A 21,629-nucleotide genomic window follows, 5' to 3' on the forward strand; every position below is an offset into this window, starting at 1 on the left:
CACACACACACACACACACACACACACACACACACACACACACACGCACACACACAAGTGGGTACATCCCATAGGTGTAATGGTTTTTATACTGTACAAACTGTATTTTCTATGCCCTTACAACAACCCTACACCTAACCCTAACCCTCACAGGAAACTTTGTGCATTTTTACTTTCTCAAAAAAACTCATTCTGTATGATTTATAAGCATTTTGAAAAATGGGGACATGGGTTATGTCCTCGTAAGTCACCCTCTCCTTGTAATACCTTTGTCATACCCATGTCATTATACAGAGTTGTGTCCTGATATGTCACAAAAACAAGAGCACACACACACACAGACGCATGCACCATAGTGTCTTTTCACATCCCCACTACACACAAAAATTGGGATCTACGTACACAAACATTGCTGCTCACTAACTTATACACAAATTGAGATATCTAGCCTTGAAAGTTAGTCACATAAACTTACAGAAACACCGAAATGTATACATTTATTACATCCACTCGCACTGCCTAATACCTTGTAGGATTTCACAAGTAATTCTAAATTGTTTGCTCTACAGAAAACAGTGACTTGGATCATGGATCATGGATCAATCAGGATCATGCCCCTCGATGTGCCTTCGAAAGGTTAGCTTTCATTTACACAGCTTATTCTTTAAAATAATCCTTCATTCAACACTAGTATACGCTAGTATAAACCAGTTTAAAACATATTTTGATGGAAGCTTGTACACTTCCATATTTAATCAGTGCATTCATTCAGATACATGTAAGCATTAGACTGAAATCTGTGCATTTCACAAAGATCAGATTTTTATATTTAATTCTTAAGGATTATGCTTTAAATTTATGGTATACTTAGACACCCATGCATCACTATTCAGAGCAGGAAAACTGTGTGATCCCATTAAGAGGCAGGGTTAAATGCTCGTGAGGTAGGGATCAGGTCATCTGTTTACCTGACTTTAAATGAGCTCTCAGTACCTGAGCTCCAGACGACCTGTTCGTGGCTCCAGCATTATTTGCCCATTATTTATAAGTGATGACATAAAATGTTTACATAGCTTTCTTTAGGGGAGCTGCCACATCGAATTGCCCATACGGTCTCTCACAAAAAAAAAAAAAAACCTTTTCAATGGCTTTCTGTTTTGTATGGAAAGGTCAAAATGATTATGAGATCTTAGGCAGCCATTTGGTAATTCTGCTGGAAAAAGTTCTAAAAATTTTACTAATATCTGACTTGTTTGTGAACATGTAGGGATTACATAAGCATGAAAAGGAATGTCCATGGTCTTAGGTGGACTTCTGTGAAGCTCTTCATTCAGGATGCGTGGTTTATGCTGGGTATTGACATAAAGCAACGACTAATTCCAAAAACAAACAGGAATTGAACCTACTGGTCAAGCGGGAAGATGTGAGAGATTAAAGGGATACTCCACCCCAAAATACATTTTTTTGTCAATAATCACTTGCCCCGTGTCGTTGCAAACCTGTAAAAGCTTTGTTTGTCTTCGGAACACAATTAAAGATATTTTGGATGAAAACCGGGAGGCTTGTTACTGCCCATTGACTGCCAAGTTAATTACACTGTCAAGGTCCAGTATGAAAGACATCGTCTTTCTTCGTGTACAAAAAGTATTATTGTCACTTCATTATGGTTGAACCACTGATGGCAGATGAACTATTCTGACGATGTCTTTCATACTTCTGGACCTTGACAGTGTAAGTTACTGTTGTATACAGTTTCTGAATGTAATATTATGGAGTGGAAAGAAAAGAACAGACGTTTTCTCAACAGAAAACAGCTGAAACTGGTCAAAGGCCTCGGACCTAAAAGCTTTCAGCAGTGTGCCAGCTTCATCAGGATCAACCCTGAGACAGTACGCAGGTACACGGCTGATTCATGCCACTTCTACAGTTACATGTTTTTGCACCAAGCTACCTTTATATTATGGAGGGGTGAGTGGGACAAGATGTGTCGTCCCCCTTGATCTAAAGAAATAAAATAAAAAAAGATGCAAAATGATATAAATAACATTTTTCATATATGCTTTGGCTAAAAATGTGCCAGTGGCTTAACCAGTAGTAATGGTGAGTTTTGCCACCAAATTCCGAAAATACTATTACAGTTGTTAATTCATAATAATTTAATTAATATTATTAATAATTATTAGTACTTTCAATATCACAAGTGCTTTTAAGAAATTATTAAAACATTTCTGAATATTAAACCTTCTGGCTGACTAATAAAAATGTAGAGCAATTTTACTCATTGACTTATCATTTAAATTCTTCTTTTTGGGGCAATGAAAGGCAAAATGTGTCACTTGACCATATTCTACTTTTTAATTGTATAGTTACAGGTTACTGATGCTTCCTTCTAATTTCAGTTGATAATCTCATGATGTCAGAATTGAAATATCTGATTACTTCTTGTAGACGGCAACTAAAAAGTGGTACAGCTTACCACAATGTCTAAAAAATAAAAATAGATATTTAAGATATACACAGTACAATTTGTAAAAAATTTATAAATCAGACATTTTACTCTCAATGTTAATGAATTGTGCTTCAGGCAGTATTGACTCTGAAGGGAACAAAGGCCTTCTGAAACAGACAGCTGGGAAGAAAAAAGTCAAGGGCTTTGTGAGCACCTCTAGCCAGTTTAACCCACTGGACCAAACCTGCATCCACCCTGAATCCTACAGCATTGCCTTGAGGTGAGAACGGAGTGTGGCACTGAACTATCACATTACTGCACTACTGCACATGATCATTGGATCTGCTTAAGGATTGACCCAAGTGGTAACAAGTGTTTACCTCAAGTAGGAGCATCTGGTCCTGTGTTGCTCAGTGTGAGAGTTGTGCAAGCTGTTGCCGCTCATATGAAAAGCACATTCAGCGTGTGCTCAGCACTCTCTGGCAGTGAATGATGCTCTCCCCGCAGCTGTGCTGCTCAAGTCTGTTTAGACTACTCCAATCTGACACTTGTGCCTGTTGCTTCCAGAAGATGTGTGCATGGATGCCTTGTGGTTTGTATGTGCTTGCGTGCATGACAGCTGCAAGTTAAATCAAAATCAGTGTGTGCATGTGAAAGAGGTTTTTGAAAATTAAATATGAACCGTGGGCATGGCATCTGAATGCTGTGGAATTTGGAGGATTTATTGGTGAATGGCAACTATAATTTAGGAACAAGACATTCATTCACTGCCTATTACTCATTTTCATTTCCTTCATAGCTGATGTCGTACTTTGGCTTCACTTGTGTGTGTACTCATGCAATTACACTTTATTTTGTGACATTTTATGTGTGTTTGTGTCTGTGTATGTGTATGTGTATTTGTGCAGTTTTGTACAAACATCTGACCACATATCTGGAAATAATCAAAGGTTTCTGAAAAAAAATAAAATAAAACGAAGAAAATTGTGACTTAAAATGAAGACTATTATTATTTGTAAGCAGCTAATCACAAGTAAAAGCACATTTATATTGATATTATTATATTGATATTGCTATTCTAATAATAATTTTAATTATACTATATATACAATTGATATTATAAGCAAGCCATCCAACTTCTTGTCCAAGCTCTTGTTCTCTCCAGACTGGACTATTGTAATGCTCTCCTTGCGGGCCTTCCTGCATGTACTTTCAAGCCTCTGCAATTGATCCAGAATGCAGCAGCGAGGGTTGTCTTCAATGAGCCAAAAAAGCTCACGTTACTCCTCTCCTCATCAGGTTACACTGGCTACCAGTAGCCGCTCGCATCAAATTCAAGGTACTGATGCTTGCCTACAAGACGACCACTGGCACGGCACCAACATACCTAAACTCATTGGTTAAATCTTATGTGCCCTCCAGAAGTTTGCGCTCTGCAAGTGAACGACGCCTTGTGGTGCCATCCCAAAGAAGTTCAAAATCACTCTCACGGACCTCTTCCTGGACTGTGCCCAGCTGGTGGAATGACCTCCCAATCTCAATTGAGTCTGTACTCATTTTCAAGAAACATCTAAAGACTCATCTTTTTCGCCAGCACTTAACCTACTAATACTAGCACTTTTTCTTCTTTTCTTGTCTTTTCATTTATTAAAAAAAAAAAAAAAACCTGGCTATGCGTTCTGTACTAGACTAACTGAGACTTGTCATGGCACTTGTATACTGTTGTTGTTCTCTTGTTGACCTGACTGCTTCTATTGTTCTCATTTGTAAGTCGCTTTGGATAAAAGCGTCTGCTAAATGATTACTGTAAATGTAAAAAATGTAAAATGTAAATAATTATTTTTATACAATATAATTTGTAAATGTGTGTATAAAATTTGACAAATAAAATATAATACAAATTTCTATTGCATTATGTATAATATTCTATTTGTATTTTGTTTATAATTTATTACACAATTTCATTACAATTATTTTATATTTTTTATCAATTTTATAAAATTGTATATTATAAAAAAATCTTATATAAATAATACTTATTGTTTATTACATCAATATTATTTGAATGATTCATATGTTAAATATAATTAAAATAGAATTATAAAATAGAATATATATATAATTAGTAATTTACAAATTATATTGCATGGTAATAAATGTAATATTTTTTTTAATGTAAAAATTTATATTGATTGTTGTCTGAAACTCAGTATATGCACGTGTGAATTGTATGCTTTTCCATCCACTCCTTCTTTGCTCCTTTTCACTCTTTCTTTGCTTCTGTCATCAGAGGTGCTTTTTTAGGGTCAGAGGTCTAATAAAGCCACTTAGGGACATGGAGTGGGGGAATAATCACCCCGTTATATCCTCCCTCCTCCGCTCCCCTTTTGTTTGTTTTCATTTCTCTCTGTTAGGCTTCATTTCCGACTAATCCAGGCAGAAAAGCCTCCCTTGCAGTCCCCTGTATTATCACCATTCTCTATCGTTACCAAATGCTATGCTAATGGACGTTGCTCCACTCCAATTGTCATCATGAGCCCGGACATATTTTTCTTGGAGTAACAGGATTTGATTAAACATGGCCACCAGCAGTGCTGAGTTGGTAATGTAGCGCCCAGCAAATGTAGCGGACTTTAACAAGGGTTTCTAGGGGACTTGCGAGGTATTCTGGATATTGCTAATAAAGTCTATTAGATATGTTGCACGCTTCAGCCAGGGCAGGAATCATAAGGCTAATGATGTGAGCAGAACCGTCTGAGTGATATCTTTATAATGATGATGACAAGCTTGACATATTCCCAACAATCTGTAACCCATTTATGAACTGGGTTTATCACTCTTGTCCTCTATTTCACCAGCTCATTCACTTTCCCTTTGCAAATTATTGGACAGCCCTTTTCACTTCCTCTCTCGTTCTCATTTATATGAATGCAGCAGTTAATGAGAATAGAAATTAAATGAAAATGCGCCCCTCTCTGCATCAGTGAATGGTTTGCACTTAATATTTGTGAAGTCAGGACAGTAGGCGCCTTAAATCGGTCACACATTTTGCTTGTGTAAACATGCAGCTTGTCCTCCTCCATTTCGTGAACGATTTCATTGCACGTCGGGTGCATTGCAAAGCGTGGACGGTATTGCGGATCATGTTGCTGTAATGTGATGAACTTGATACCCTTAGCCCCACCACTTCCCACTCATACACACACAATGTGCATACACAATATGTAGTGCACATTGTGTGTGTATGACCCCCTGATGGACCATCTCTAGTATTTAAACGCTAGCTGTGAAACAAATGTTGATGTGAGCTCTAATTGGAGCCTCCTACCAAAATAAACTCACATTCCCTTGACCAGTTTCCGTGGCATGCCTTTTTATTATAGCCAATAACTGATAGTACTTTCTTTGTTCTTCAGTAATCTGCGAGAGCATGAAGAGGAGAGCATGATATTTACAACATTAAATATTGATATTGTATTAATCCCACACGTATGATAATATCTTGAACAATCAAGTGCCATTAACCATATGGAGTATGTTTCCCATACAATGACCTAACTCACTTATTGACTACTGCAGTATGTTGGAGAAATTAACCAACTTTTCCTGAGATTTTAATTTCTGAAGAAATGGGACAACCTTTTACAGATAAGAATGTTGGTTTGTATTTTTATTAAAGGGTCTTATTAAAGGGTTAGTTCATCCAAAAATGAAAATTAAGCCATAAATTACTCACCCTCAAGTCATCCTAGGTGTATATGACTTTCTTCCTTCAGACGAATTCAGTTAGAGTTATTTAAAAAAAATTGTCTTTGATCTTTCAAGCAACTTATTGGGTGTTGCACTGCATCGGCCCTTGAGAAGTTTAATAAAAAGCTCATCCATTAAAAAAAAGTGTCTCACATGCCTCCGGGGGGTGAACAAAGGCCGCCTGAAGTGATTTGATGCCTTTTTGTAAGAAAAATATCCATATTCAAAAAGTAATATTCACTTTAATCTAGCTTGCGCTCACAGTTGTAAATGAAGAAGTACCTGGGGAATGATGTATGTGAGGTCAGCTTTGCGCATGCGTTGCTCAGAAGTGACGCACCCGGTAATGCAGCAGAGAGATCAAAACAAAACAATGGTCACTAATTAGAAGTACAAAACGAGGATTTGTAAAGAAGAATGTCGGAGGATTTCGATATAAGCCGAGAGGAGACTTTGCTAAAGTAAGGAAACTTTGCTTCCTTTGCTCCTGTTAACGTTGTAAACATTGGTATCACGAGAATCACCAGCGCATGTGCAAAGATGACCTCATATGTCATTCTTCTGGAACTACTTCCGCTTTACAACAGTGAGTGCAAGATAGATTAAAGTGATTAATACATTTTTAATATGGATATTTTTCTTACAAAAATACATCGATTTGCTACAGAAGTTCACCCCCCGGAGTCGTGTGAGACACTTTTTTTTAATGGATGTACTTTTTACTAAACTTTTCATGAACCAATGCAGTGCAACAGCAGGTGAGTGGCATCAAAAAGCTTGAAAGATCAAAGACAATTTTTAAAACAACAAGAATAAATTTATATACACTTAGGATGACTTCAAGGTGTGTAATTTATGGACTAATTTTCATTTTTGAGTCAAGATCTCAGAGACTAACATGGCATCTGATGATTACTTCACAATCTTTTGTTGCTTGATTTTGCTTTATTTGATGTTATTTGACTCCGCTATTTCCTTATGCATTTATGCAAAATGGGTACTCCTCAAAAACCATGCTGATTGATAACATGCTAAAATGTATATTATAAAATATATTTGATTGATTAGAAATATATTAGAAATATATTGATGATATAAGAAATATATTCGATTAAATTAAAACAAGCAGCAATCACAATCACAACGAACAAACTGGAATGGACATCCTTTTAGCTGACAGTTCGAACAGATTGCACAGACAGAGCAAAGTTAACAATGATATATTATAGCATTATTTTCTTATTTCAAATGTCTATAGTTAATGGAATAATATCATTATTGTATCGTATATTCATATAGAGAAAATCTGATGTTGTATCAGCCCCAGTAGTGATGTATAGAAACATTTAATCCTAATATAAAAATTCTGTCATTATTTGCTTGTCCTCATGTCGTTTCATACCTATTTCAGACTTGCTTCTATGGAACGCAGAATAAGATCTTTTAAAGAATATCCTGGCCACTCTCTTTCATATAATGTCAAGCTCCAAAATGACTAAAAAAAAATTCACTGTTGCACGGTGTTCCAAGTCTTGTGAAGTTATATGATAGCTTTGTGTGAAGAACAGACCTCTGAAAATCTTAGTCTTAGTCAATTTTGCTGTTTTTAGATGTGTCACATCAAGTTTAAGTTAAATTAAGAAGATTTTCCTTCTTTGGTGAACTATTCCTTTGTGTACCTTTCTGTCTTCAAAAACCAAGCCACCATTCTGGCATTACAAACATTGGCAAGTGAGTCTGTGGAAGTGAATAGCTCTTCATCATCTTCAATGCAGCGTTAGGAACTCATTTTTCTCAGTCATTGAATCATCGCAGGGTTGATATCAAATTTCTTACATTCACTGATGATAACAAATTAACTTCAGGGTTACTGCTAAGGGGACCACACACTAAAGCAGCCTCTTTGTGTCTGGATAGCTTCTATCTATAGGCCCACCCCGTAGCTTACGATGTGTTGAACAGAGGTCTCCTCCACAACACTCCTCGGCGGAGCTGCTTTTCATTATGCCAAGAGGATATGGCCAACTTCACTCTTCTGAATCCAAAAGAGCAGGAGCACTGGTACCCCATAAACACTAACACACCAAAGGGTAACATAAGCCCAGCTGAGACCCCCTTCAGAAACCTGAGCCTTGGAGCCAATTGTCCGCCACCGACACACTTACACTGTAGCTGTTCATAAATCACTCAAGAGTTCAGCTCTGCAACCTCCTCCCTCTCTCTCTCTCTCTCTCTCTCTCTCTCTCCATCTCTGTTCTGTCCTTGTGCCAGAGCGACAGCTGGAGGGAAGCACAGTGTCCTTGACCAACATCATGGAAATCTGTGCAGGACCAGTGGAGAATGATGGGTAGTTGCCGTTGGGCGATATGAATGCTAGAGTAATTTGTTGAAATTGGTAGACACATAGGGCACAGGTATATGTGTGAAAGTCATTTACAAGCAGGTGTTGTCAGAACACATGCCTGTTTCTGACTTTTCAGTTAATTTTCCAAATGTTTTGGTGATTTGTTTGCAGTAGATGTGTTTAGTTTTGTCATTTTATACACTGGTAATTTGGTTACACTTTACAGTAAGGATTAATGTGTTATTTTTACTTGATGCATTATAATAAACGATAAGCACTATTTTACAGCATTTATTATTCTAGGTTAATGTTAACTATATAAATATATATACTAATACATGTTTAACATTTAAACTTGTATTAATGAAGATTATTTTATGAAGAAACATGAATAAATAATAAAAAAAGCTTATTATGCAACAAATTAATAAAAAATCACAGACCTTTACGTTGTTACGTATTATATTTAAAATATCTAAATTATATTTCAAAGAATTCTAAATATTAAGCAGCACAACTGATTTCCATATATAATAAGAAGAGTTATTTCTTGATGTCCATGTTCCATATCAGCCTATAAGGATTAACTGCATTTTACTGAACTGTATATATATATATATATATTTCTCATATTTAAATAGAAATAGAAAAGTTATTTTAAATTGTAATAATATTTCACAGTATTGTTGTTTTTAATGTATTTTTAATCAAATGAAATAAATGCAACATTGTTGAGCATAAAGAAATTTTGTACCATTTGACCATTAGTGCTGTTGTTGCTGTGGAAACTGCAGAACATGAAGTGTCACTTGAATGTTCTGCAGTTCTTTCATCAAATATTTTACTTAAGAGACAAGCTGGAATTCATCTTCAGTATGTGCGTGCGTTTCTGTTACTCTTTGCATTTTCATCACCTCATAACTCAAAGGCTCAACAGAGTTTTGTTTCAGTAGATCTAGTTCTGCTCTAGAACTGTTAGATGTTTCAAAGTCAATAAGAAAGGCTGTTTTTGGCATTCTGTGTGTTCATAGCTCAGTATTGAAAATGTATGGGTTTTGGTTTGTTCTTAGCAGTTTTTTTTACTAAAATAAAAACCTAACAACTTGCTAGCAGCCACCCAGAACACCATTGCACCCTAGCGACTACCCAGAGCACCCTAGCAACCACATAGCAAAGCAAATAGCTTTGGTGACCACTACACCTTATTATTGGATCACATTTCTCAATATTTGTGTGGATTTCTCAGAATTTATATATACAGATGAGTTTCTCACAAAAAAGTCACAACAGGTGGTTAGTCATTTGCACAAAACAAGCCCAAACTGTCTCAATATTCTTCACAACTTCTCTGTTACATTTCATCACTCTCAGCAAACATATGCAATCTAAACATGCAGTCTCTCTGTAGCCAACTATACATGCCTTTACTTGCATTTTAATGCAGAGGCAGCTTGAGCCATAACACACTTGTTCTACAGTATATGATGAAAAGTATAGTATAAAGAGAAGTATCTGTATTTAAAAAATTAAAAAGGGCATATAATAAGATGAACATTTTTCCTTTCTCTTTGGAGTGTTACAAGCTCTTGGTGCATAAAGAAGATCTGTAAAGTTGCAAAGACTAAAGTCTCAAACCCAGATATATCTTTAAAAAAGTCTTCCAAGCTCTCCTAAAACACCTTGTTTAAACACGCCCCCCCCCACATATCTATGTCACTGTGTCGGAAGATTTGCATAACACCACCCAAATGTTCATGTGAAGGAAGAAGGCGTAACTTTTATTCATGCTGTTGCTGTTGCCGCTGCCACCATGTTATGGAGACGCTGTGTGTTTCATTGTGAAAGTGAAACTACTTTGTTTGGCCTTCCAAAAGAGGATGATATCCGCTTCATCATGCCTGGAGCTGATCCGTGCTGGTCGCTGAGGAAATGCATCAACTTCATGCTGTGGATCACCGGATCGGCTTTCACCTTGGAAGAAGTAGAGTCCAACCCGGGGTCGTCCCATGTGGTTGCCGCAAGCCCCCGGCGCTCCTTCGTTGAATCCTCCGGCCGCAGTGTTCTCAAGACCGCCGGCCATTCCTCACTCAAGCTTGCAGTGTGTGATGCTGTATGACATATTTTATGGAGGACTGTATCCTGGCCTTAGTCATATTATAGTTTATTTTGTCAATACTGACACCTTGTGGACATTTCAAGTAGCACGTCTTCTATAAAAATACAGCAGCCATTTTAGGATGTTCGAGCTCATGGCAGCAGAGTGTGAAGGTGCATCCACGTCCTTCCTTCTTGTTTTGCTCCTGAAACAGCACAATCTGTAAGTTTAAAATGTTAATCTAAGCAGTAAAATATTGTTACATGTATTTTGATAGGTTGTACTCATGTTTGAGAACTATTTACATCTGACAGGTTAACTGTAAATAGGGGTATATATTGAGATGCTTGATTGTTCTTGATTTACATCATAGCTATCTTCTAAGTTATATAAAGGTGATTCATGTTTGATCTATGTGAACTGAATGTACCATGGTAAGAGATATGTTTTCATATTATTGTTCATTTGTGTTACAGTTTCACAAATTGGGCTTCAGTAAACAAAGTTTGACCCAGAAAACTGTCTACGACTTTTACTAAGCCTTTGTTTAGCTCGCTGCAAAAGCAAACTTAAGCTGAAGGCAGAAGAGTGAAAAGATTGACTTCACATTGAGAGTTTAACACTGGACTACATGCGCTCTATCGACGAAAAGAACCAGAATGTCGCACTCGTCAAAACACAGCCAAGCTTCCAAGCTGGAAACCAGGTCAGAGGCTAAATCTTCAGCCAGCAACGCTTCATCCTCACGCCGCTCTCATAGATCTAATGCAAGCCAAGCTGCAGCTGAAGCACGCGCAAAGGCAGAGGCCGCACGCACAAGAGCTGAGTTTGCAAAGCGCCAGATAGATATGGAGGTTGAAAAGGCTAGGATTGAAGCAACGCTAATTGCTCTGAAAGAGGAGGGTGAAGCTGAAGCAGCTCTCGCAGCAGCAAAGGTATTGGAATCTGCTGCAAGCCATTCAAATGACGAAACTGAAAGGAGTAGTTCTTTGGCCGCTGAACGTACAGAAGAATACATTCGGACACACTTTTCTCAGAACCAGAGTATAAAGAAAGAAGATGACACTCCTGGAATCAACCAGTCTACTCCTAACGCTGTAAATGTAATAAGCAGACATGACCAAACGGGGTATCAGCGAACAAGGCAGTCAAATAGCTTTCCCACTCATGTGAGAAATCCCTGCTCACCAAGTGAACCAGTACCTCAATCCAGAGAGGTGTCTGATCTTGCAGTGTTTCTTGCACGCCGTGATCTTCTCACTTCCAGTTTCAAAGTATTTGACAACAAGCCAGAGAATTACATACCCTGGAAAATAGCATTTAGGAATGCCATTGATGGTCTAAATCTAAAAAGCAACGAAGAGATTGATTTGCTTACCAAGTGGCTCGGCGGGAAGTCCCTCCGACATGCTATGAGAATAAGAGCAGCCCATGCACATGATCCTGAAGCTGGTCTCACACATTTATGGCAACGTTTGGACAAAAAATATGTTTCCCCAGAGGTAATTTGAAGCATCTTTATTCAAACGCTTAGAGAATTTCGCTAAGATTTCTCACAAAGACTTCAATCAGTTGCAAGCACTCGCAGATCTGCTCCTGGAGGTTCAAGCGATGAAAGAAGAAGGCAATCTACCTGGTCTTGGATTCCTTGACACATCAAAGGGAATAAACTCTATTGTCGAAAAACTGCCTCAGAATCTTCAGGAATCATGGATTGTTAAGGGAACAAAATACAAGAAAGAATACCTACTTCATTATCCACCTTTCTCATACTTTGTTGAGTTTGTCAATGAAAATGCTGAAATGAGAACAGATCCCAGCTTCTCTTTTCAATCTTCTAATGCATTGCCTCTTAAAGCTGAAACATTCCAAATGAAGCAGTCAAGATTCAGACCTTCTATCTCTGCTAGCAAAACAGAGGTGGAATCAAACTTATCTGTAAGTTACAACACCAGTTCAGTTGACCTGACAAGTCAATGCCCCCTCCATAAAAAGAACCATTCACTAGCGAAATGTAGAGGTTTCAGAATGAAGTCTTTAGCTGAAAGGAAGAGGTTTCTTAAAGAGAACTTTATCTGCTACAAGTGCTGTGTTTCTTCAGACCACAGGGCCAAAGACTGCAAAATGACTATCCATTGTTCAGAATGCAATAGTCATGACCATGTTTCTGCTCTTCATGATGGTCCAGCTCCATGGCTTGAAAAGAGACCCACCATACTAACAGAGGCTCAAGGCGGGGAGCAAGAAGAACCAACCTCCACAGTGACCACGTCCGTCTGTACAGAAATATGTGGAACAGGTTTACAAGGAAAGTCATGTTCAAAAATTTGCCTAGTCAACGTTTACCCTGATGGTTGTTCTGAGGAAAAGAAGCGTGTGTACATCATGTTGGACGATCAAAGTAACCTATCTTTAGCGAGGTCAGCCTTCTTTCAAACGTTCAATGTTCAAGGAGAAGTTTTCCCTTACACAATGAGAACATGCTCAGGCACAGTTGATACTAGTGGAAGGAGAGCAAAGGATTTTGTGGTTGAATCCTTGGATGGGAAAATATCAATGATGCTTCCAACACTCATAGAGTGTAATTCAATCCCCGATAACAGACTGGAGATTCCAACTCCTGAAGCCGCTTCTTACCACCCTCATCTTCGTGCCATTGCCTCTCAGATACCTCCACTGGATCCCGTAGCTGACATTCTCATTCTCATAGGGAGAGATCTTATCCGTGCGCACAAGGTCCGCAGACAGCGCAACGGGCCTCACAATGCTCCATATGCCCAACTCCTCGATCTGGGATGGGTGATTGTAGGAGATATGTGCCTCGGTGGAGCTCACAAACCCACGGTAAACACTTTCAAAACTAGTGTGCTTGAGAACGGCAGACCCAGCTTTCTCACACCTTGCAGAAACAGCATTCGTTCAAAAGAAAAGTTCACTAATGAAGAGCACAGGCTCATATCGAGCACGAAACGATCTCACGACATTGGCAAGCATATCTTCAAACAAACCAAAGAAGATAACATGCTTGCACTATCTGGAGAAGATGAGGTTTTCCTGGATATTATGGACAACGAATTCACCAAAGACAAATTTAATAGTTGGGTGGCTCCACTCCCGTTCCGCTGTCCCAGAGAGCGTTTACCCAATAATAGAGACCAGGCTGTCAGTCGTCTATTATCACTTCGTCGTTCTCTGAAAAAGAAGACAGACATGAAAGACCATTATGTGGATTTCTTGGAGACAATGTTAAAAAAAAAACATGTGGAGATTGCTCCCCCTTTGGAAGACAACAAGGAGTGTTGGTACCTCCCAAGTTTTGGCATTTATCACCCACAAAAGCCAGGAAAGATCAGGATAGTGTTTGATTCAAGTGCTCAATACAACAACGTCTCTTTGAATCAAATTCTCCTTAAAGGCCCAGACCTGAACAACAGCCTGATAGGTGTGATTGTCCGCTTCAGATCTGACTCCTATGCTGTGATGGCAGACATTGAGCAAATGTTTCACAGCTTTCTGGTCAAAGAGGACCATCGAGATTACCTGCGCTTCTTGTGGTTTAAGGATCACAACCTTGATGGAGATATCTTAGAGTACCGCATGAGGGTCCATGTTTTTGGTAATTGCCCCTCCCCATCAGTAGCTGTATACGGGCTCAAAAGAACAGCTGTAGAGGGAGAGTCAGAGTATGGAAGTGATGCAAGGCTCTTCATCGAACGCCATTTCTATGTGGACGATGGGCTAAAATCATTCAGTTCTGAAGCTGAAGCTGTTGATGTATTGCACAGAGCTCAACAGATGCTAGCACAATCCAACCTCCGCCTACACAAAATCTCGTCCAATAGCCCCGTTGTCATGAGAGCTTTCCCGAATGACGATCTAGCAACTACGCTGCAGGGCCTTGATCTTGGTGTAAACTCACTATCCATACAACGAAGCTTAGGATTGTGTTGGGACTTGGCAACAGATGCGTTTGTTTTTCAAGTATCCATCAGTGACAAACCTTACACTAAGCGAGGAGTGCTTTCTACCATCAACAGCTTGTACGATCCTCTAGGATTTGTAGTACCTGTAAGCATTGAGGGTCGGTCCATCCTGAGAGACATCTCTGGAGATGCAGATGATTGGGATGTTATTCTGCCCAATGAGAAACAAGAGAAATGGCAAAAATGGAAAGATTCTCTTAAACATCTGCAAGGATTAAAAATCTCAAGAATGTATACCTCCATCTCATTGTCTAGTGCACACAAGAAAGAGATCATTGTGTTTTGTGATGCTTCCACTAAAGCTGTAGGAACAGTAGCTTACCTGAAAGTTACTAACCCAGATGGTCTGAGTGAAGTTGGGTTCCTCTTCGGCAGAGCAAAACTTGCTCCTAAGCCGGATGTCACTGTCCCTCGACTTGAGTTATGTGCGGCTGTACTAGCAGTGGAAGTAGCTGAAATGCTTCAAGAACAGCTGGATACAACACTGGATGATGTAAGATTCTACACTGACTCTAAAGTAGTGCTAGGATACATCTACAATGAGACGAGGCGTTTTCACGTCTACGTTCATAATCGAGTACAGCGCATTAGACACTCTACGGGACCGCATCAGTGGAACTTTGTGCCCACTCATCTTAATCCAGCTGATCCTGCAAGCAGAGGGCTCCCCTCAGAGCAACTGACTTCATCATATTGGCTTAAAGGTCCTCCATTCCTCCTACACACAAGACAAGACGAACTTGATAAAAGGTCCTACACCCTCATCAATCCTGAAACAGATGCAGAGCTTCGTCCTGAGTGTATTACCTGCGTGACTAGTGTGTCACAGAAAAACCTTGGGAGTGAAAGGTTCCAACGATTCTCTAGATGGAGCTCCCTGTTAAAGGCCATAGCACGATTGCAACACATAGCCAAGTGTGTCAAACCTGGGTCAGGAGATGTCTGTCGCGGATGGCACATTTGTAACAAGTTTAAAGATGAAGAGCAGCTGAAGCAGGCTACAGCTACTATCATTCAAACGGTTCAGAGAGAAGTATACAGAGATGACTTTAAATGCCTAGAACAAGGACAGTCTGTAAAAAAGTCAAGTCCTCTCAGCAAACTCTGTCCATTTATTGACTCAGAAGGGTTTCTCAGAGTAGGAGGTCGGCTGGGGAGAGCTCAATTGCCATCTGTAGAACTTCATCCAGCTCTCATACCTGGTAAACATCATGTTACTCAGCTTTTGATTCGACACTTTCATGAGAAGGTATATCACCAAGGCCGACACCTCACGGAAGGTGCCATAAGGGCAGGTGGTTACTGGATTGTTGGAGGTAAGAGATCAGTCAGCAGCTCTATTTACAACTGTGTCACCTGTCGCAAATTGAGAGGCAAACAAGAGGAGCAGATAATGGCTGAGTTACCAGCTGACAGATTACACGTAGACCCGCCATTCACATTCGTTGGATTGGATGTCTTTGGTCCATGGCCAGTTGTGGTCAGGAAAACACGAGGATGCCCAGCAGAAGCTAAAAGATGGGCGGTCATATTTACTTGCATGACTACACGGGCGATTCACCTAGAAGTGATTGAGTCTATGAGTGCCTCATGTTTTATCAATTCCCTGCGGCGGTTCTTTGCAATCAGAGGGCCCGCTAAGGTCTTGAGGTCTGATTGTGGAACCAACTTTGTGAGAGCCTGCAAAGAGCTACAAATTGACAAGAAAGGTTGCCACAACACAAACATCCAAGCTTATCTATCTGATAACCAATGCTGCTGGCAGTTCAATTCTCCTCATGCTTCACATATGGCAGGGTCCTGGGAGCGCATGATTGGAGTTTCCCGACGTATTCTCGATGCTATGCTTCTTCAACACAGCTCTGAAAGACTGACACATGAAGTTTTAATAACGTTCATGGCAGAAGTGAGTGCAATTGTGAATGCTCGTCCCTTAACTACAGTCTCTACTGATCCAGAACAACCAATGATACTCACACCAGCAATGCTCCTTACGCAGAAAGTTGGAGCCCCACCTGTACCACCTGGCCAATTTGAAAGCTACGATCTGTGCAGAGCTCAGTGGCGGCGAGTTCAATATTTAGCTAATGTCTTCTGGGGAAGATGGAAGAATGAATATTTAAGTGGACTTCAGAAACGTCGCAAGTGGCGCACAGCTAAACCAAACTTACAGAAAGGAGATGTTGTGCTTCTGAAAGATGCTCAGGAGAAAAGAAATGACTGGCCAGTTGGGATTATAACTAAAACTTACCCAAGTGAGGATGGCAAAGTCAGAAAGATTGAAGTAAAAATCATAAAGAAAGGTGAACCAAGATTCTTTCTGAGACCAGTCAATGAAGTGGTTCTTCTGGTTTCAAAGGACACTAATTAACGTAGTTAACAATTTGGATGTTGACACCTTTGGTACTGTTCAAGTCTGATGTGACATCTGTTGATGTCAGGCGGGGAGTATCCTGGCCTTAGTCATATTATAGTTTATTTTGTCAATACTGACACCTTGTGGACATTTCAAGTAGCACGTCTTCTATAAAAATACAGCAGCCATTTTAGGATGTTCGAGCTCATGGCAGCAGAGTGTGAAGGTGCATCCACGTCCTTCCTTCTTGTTTTGCTCCTGAAACAGCACAATCTGTAAGTTTAAAATGTTAATCTAAGCAGTAAAATATTGTTACATGTATTTTGATAGGTTGTACTCATGTTTGAGAACTATTTACATCTGACAGGTTAACTGTAAATAGGGGTATATATTGAGATGCTTGATTGTTCTTGATTTACATCATAGCTATCTTCTAAGTTATATAAAGGTGATTCATGTTTGATCTATGTGAACTGAATGTACCATGGTAAGAGATATGTTTTCATATTATTGTTCATTTGTGTTACAGTTTCACAAATTGGGCTTCAGTAAACAAAGTTTGACCCAGAAAACTGTCTACGACTTTTACTAAGCCTTTGTTTAGCTCGCTGCAAAAGCAAACTTAAGCTGAAGGCAGAAGAGACTGTTTCCTGAACCTGCAGACGATCCTACAATGGGTCCGTGCTCAAAGGCTGTTTCTATAAAGTGAGGCAGTTCCAACTTTGCAAGTACAGACTGACGTTTCTGACTCACAGCCTGTAAGTAAATTTTTTAAATATAAAGTATTTGCCTCTGATGATTCAAACATGAGTTTTGAGCAGTGTAGAGTAGTGCCTGTTATTTGTCACTTCTCCATTCCCAAATACAGACATAGTTTTATTTTTATGCAGCCCGATACGCAACACAATTTTTTTCACATATTTTTTAATTATGCCCCCACTGGATGCAACAAATGCCTCGTTTGTGTAATGGGTTTTACTGGTTTTGTCTGGTCGTGCCCAGAAGATGGCATCAGATTATGCTTAGGGATGTAACATTTCTGTCACACACTTGAGGTATTCAGCCAATCACAATGCACTGGATAGCTGGCCAATCAGCGTACACCTCACTTTTGAAAAAGGCGGGGCATAGAGGAGCAACAATAATGTACATTATGTGGAAAATAATGTTTCTTTTTTTTTTTTACCTTAAACCGCATAAAAACATTTAATTACACCAAATACACAACATAATGTTCTTTTTAGCAACGTCATATGACCGCTTTAATCTAAATGCTAAAGGCCACCCAGAGTATGTGATATTTCTGTACTGTGATTTCATTTGTTCCTACATTTTTTGGAAAATTTGGAATATATTTAGTTTGAATGTTATGTAAAACACACACATTGTTTTTTTTTTTTAGACAGGAAAGGCATCATTTCAAATTTTTTTTTTATTATTATTATTTTTAACTGTAAAAAATCTACTAACTAATAGAAATTCTGGTTTCAAATTCCTTGTTAAACTGCATTTCATTATTTGATAATATTTTATAGTACCTAGAGAAGGTAAGTAAATATACAGGAATTATTGTCAATGTTTGGACACGCACAGTTTAAAATGACACCCTACCAGCATCCCTCCTGGCAAGCATACACTTTTTCGAGAAGGAGCAATGATCAGCATGTATGTGTATTAGTGCTGTGTATGTTTGTGAGCTCGGAGAGTGTGAAATTGTGTGGGTAAATACAATAGAGTGAGTGTGAGTAGATTTGCCTGTCACTGTTGCTGTCAAGCCCTCTGTCTGCTGCAGGAAATGGGTGGGGCTTGAACCCACCTGCCCTGTCAGTCACACAGAGGACAGCTGCGCTGGCGTCAGGCAACGGCCATCCATCAGCAAGCTGGCTCAGCAGCTCTGCCCCCCTCTCTGCTTGCCAAAACTCAAAACTTTCTGTAATGCTCAGGATCCCAGCATTCCACAGCCTCCTCTGGACAGCTTGACCCCATTACACAGGCTTGCTGCACACTCCAGGATATGTGTGTTTCCTTGTAGAGATTATATCACTCATGTGCATTGTGCTCTGATGAGAGAACAATATTTATGCACTAACCTAACTTTGTGATTTTGTGAAGACAAATTGAGGAATTATGGACTGACCTTTTATCAGTATGTTATATTTACATTTAAAGCAACTTACAAATGATGACAGTTACACAAGCAATATTATAATGTTGTGATACCTAAATTCACTTCATTCAATTTAGCATTTTCTTATTTTTATTTAGACCGGATTGTATAGAATTTCAGTATGGATCATTTAAAAAAAAATTGAACATAGTACAAAAATAATATTAATTGGTTTATTTGTATTTGTCATCATTTTATTGAGGGAACATTTCTTATGGTCATGGTTCTTGTGGTTAAGAAAATGTTGTGGTATTTTAATCTAATTATTCATAATTGTATTTATTGAGAAAGCACACAAAGGACAAAATATTACAGACAAATGCAATGCAGTCTGAAAATATTTGGCATATCCATTATTTGCAATATGCAATAATGAATTAATTTGTTTAAAAATAATATTTTTATTAATAAATAAATAAATAGTTGCACATTATTCCAGGTTCTTTGAGCAGGTATGTTTAGTAATGATTATGAGCAGAGCTATGGTTCAATTTGTTAAGTATGTAAATAATTTAATAATATCTGTTAACAATTATGAAGGGATACTTATGGTCTTTGGTGAAGAAATATGTTTGTGACCCTGGACCACAAAACCAGTCTAAAGTGTACATTTTTCGAAATTGAGATTTATAAATCATCTGAAAGGTGAATAAATAAGCCTTCCATTGATTTATGGTTTATTATGATCTGACAATATTTGGCAGAGATACAACTATTTGAATAACTGAAATCTGCGGGTGCAAAAAAAATCTAAATACTGAGAAAATTGCCCTTGAAGTTGTCCAAATGAATTCTTAGAAATGCATATTACGAATCAAAAATTAAGTTTTGATATATTTACATTAGGACATTTACAAAATATCTTCATGGAACATGATCTTTACCTCATTATCATTATCCTAATGATTTTTGGCATAAAAAAGGCAATAGTTTTGACCCATGCAATGTTTTTTTTTTGACTGTTGATATAAAAATATACCCCAGTGACTTAAGACTGGTTTTGTGGTCCAGGGTCACATATATGGGTTCCTTTTAAACCACTGACATAATTTGTTTCAAAATCAACTTATTTGAAACAAGGAATTGAACATTTAGTATTGACAGATGTTATAGGTTTTTGAACACAAACACACTCAAAGAAAGAAAAAAACTCTAAACCCAGAGAGATGTGGGATTAGAGATGGAAAGAAATGCCACATAAGGGTTTCAAAACCAAAGTTTTGTTCATTTTATCCTTAACAGTAAAGCACTGATCTAAAGCTGTTCTTCCTGGAGGCATCTGGAGAGTCTTGAAGTTCTCTTACGAGAGCTCTCTCGTACTGCGTCTTAGCTAAGGGAAAAGTCTCTTTTCATGAAATACTGAAGCAAAAAATTATCCTTAATTTTGTATTGATTGTATTGTATTGATGCTAGCCTACAAGACGACCACTGGCACGGCACCAACTTACCTAAACTCATTGGTTAAATCTTATGTGCCCTCCAGAAGTATGCGCTCTGCAAGTGATCGACGCCTTGTGGTACCATCCCAAAGAAGTTCAAAATAACTCTCACGGACCTTTTCCTGGACTGTGCCCAGCTGGTGGAATGACCTCCCAATCTCAATTCGTACAGCTGAGTCTTTACTCATTTTCAAGAAACAGCTAAAGACTCATCTTTTTCGCCTGCACTTAACCAACTAACACTAGCACTTTTCCTTTTCTTGTCTTTTAATAAAAAAAAAAAAAAAAAAAAAAAAAAAAAAAAAAAAAAACCTACCTATGCGTTCTATACTAGACTAACTGAGACTTGTCATGGCACTTGTATACTGTTGTTGTTCTCTTGTTGACCTGACTTTTTGGATAAAAGCGTCTGCTAAATGATTAAATGTAAATGTAAATGTAATGTATTTTTGTAAAGCGCATTTGCAGCAGTACACAGCCATAGGCGAGACGGCTCGTTCGCTCATTGGCTTGTTCTGCGGCAACTGCACAGCCTATCGAGCGCAGGCTGATGCAACATCAGACCAATAAGGGCGCTCCGCGCCCTTCTTGCCACTTCCCGCCGAAACGGGTGTGGCCCAACCTATAAAAGGAGCTCGAAAAGGCTGACTCACCTGATTTTTCATCTCTTCAGCGAAGCTCACGCATCGCTGGATCACGGAGGAAGCAAGCGCCGTCTGAGAAAGCATATCAGCAGGACGAGCCATTCTGAAGCTGCTGGCATCGCCGCCTTCCACTACCGTTCCTGCTGCACTATCCGGCGCCTATATCCTTTCAATTCTGTTATATCCAGCTGTTCTTTATGTGTGTGTGTGTTCGCCCTGCGACACACACTCGTAAAAGAGCTCGCGTCTTTTTTAAGATGCCTTCCTGCGGCTCGTCAGAGCCCCACTCAGCGAGGGAGACCGGTACGTCATCTGTGTCTCCTGCCTGGGTGAAGATCATGCAGCGCTCGCGCTCGCTGACGGCAGATGCCCCCACTGCGAGCTGTTGCCATGGTGACTCTG

At 39.0% G+C, this 21,629-nt stretch overlaps 1 pseudogene; it reads left to right on the forward strand.

The window, feature by feature from the left end:
• LOC132110332 (S1 RNA-binding domain-containing protein 1-like) overlaps positions 1 to 21,629 on the forward strand; it is a 61,861-nt pseudogene that overhangs the window by 35,458 nt on the left and 4,774 nt on the right.

Source organism: Carassius carassius, chromosome 30 (assembly GCF_963082965.1).
Source record: "Carassius carassius chromosome 30, fCarCar2.1, whole genome shotgun sequence".
NCBI lineage: Eukaryota > Metazoa > Chordata > Actinopteri > Cypriniformes > Cyprinidae > Carassius > Carassius carassius.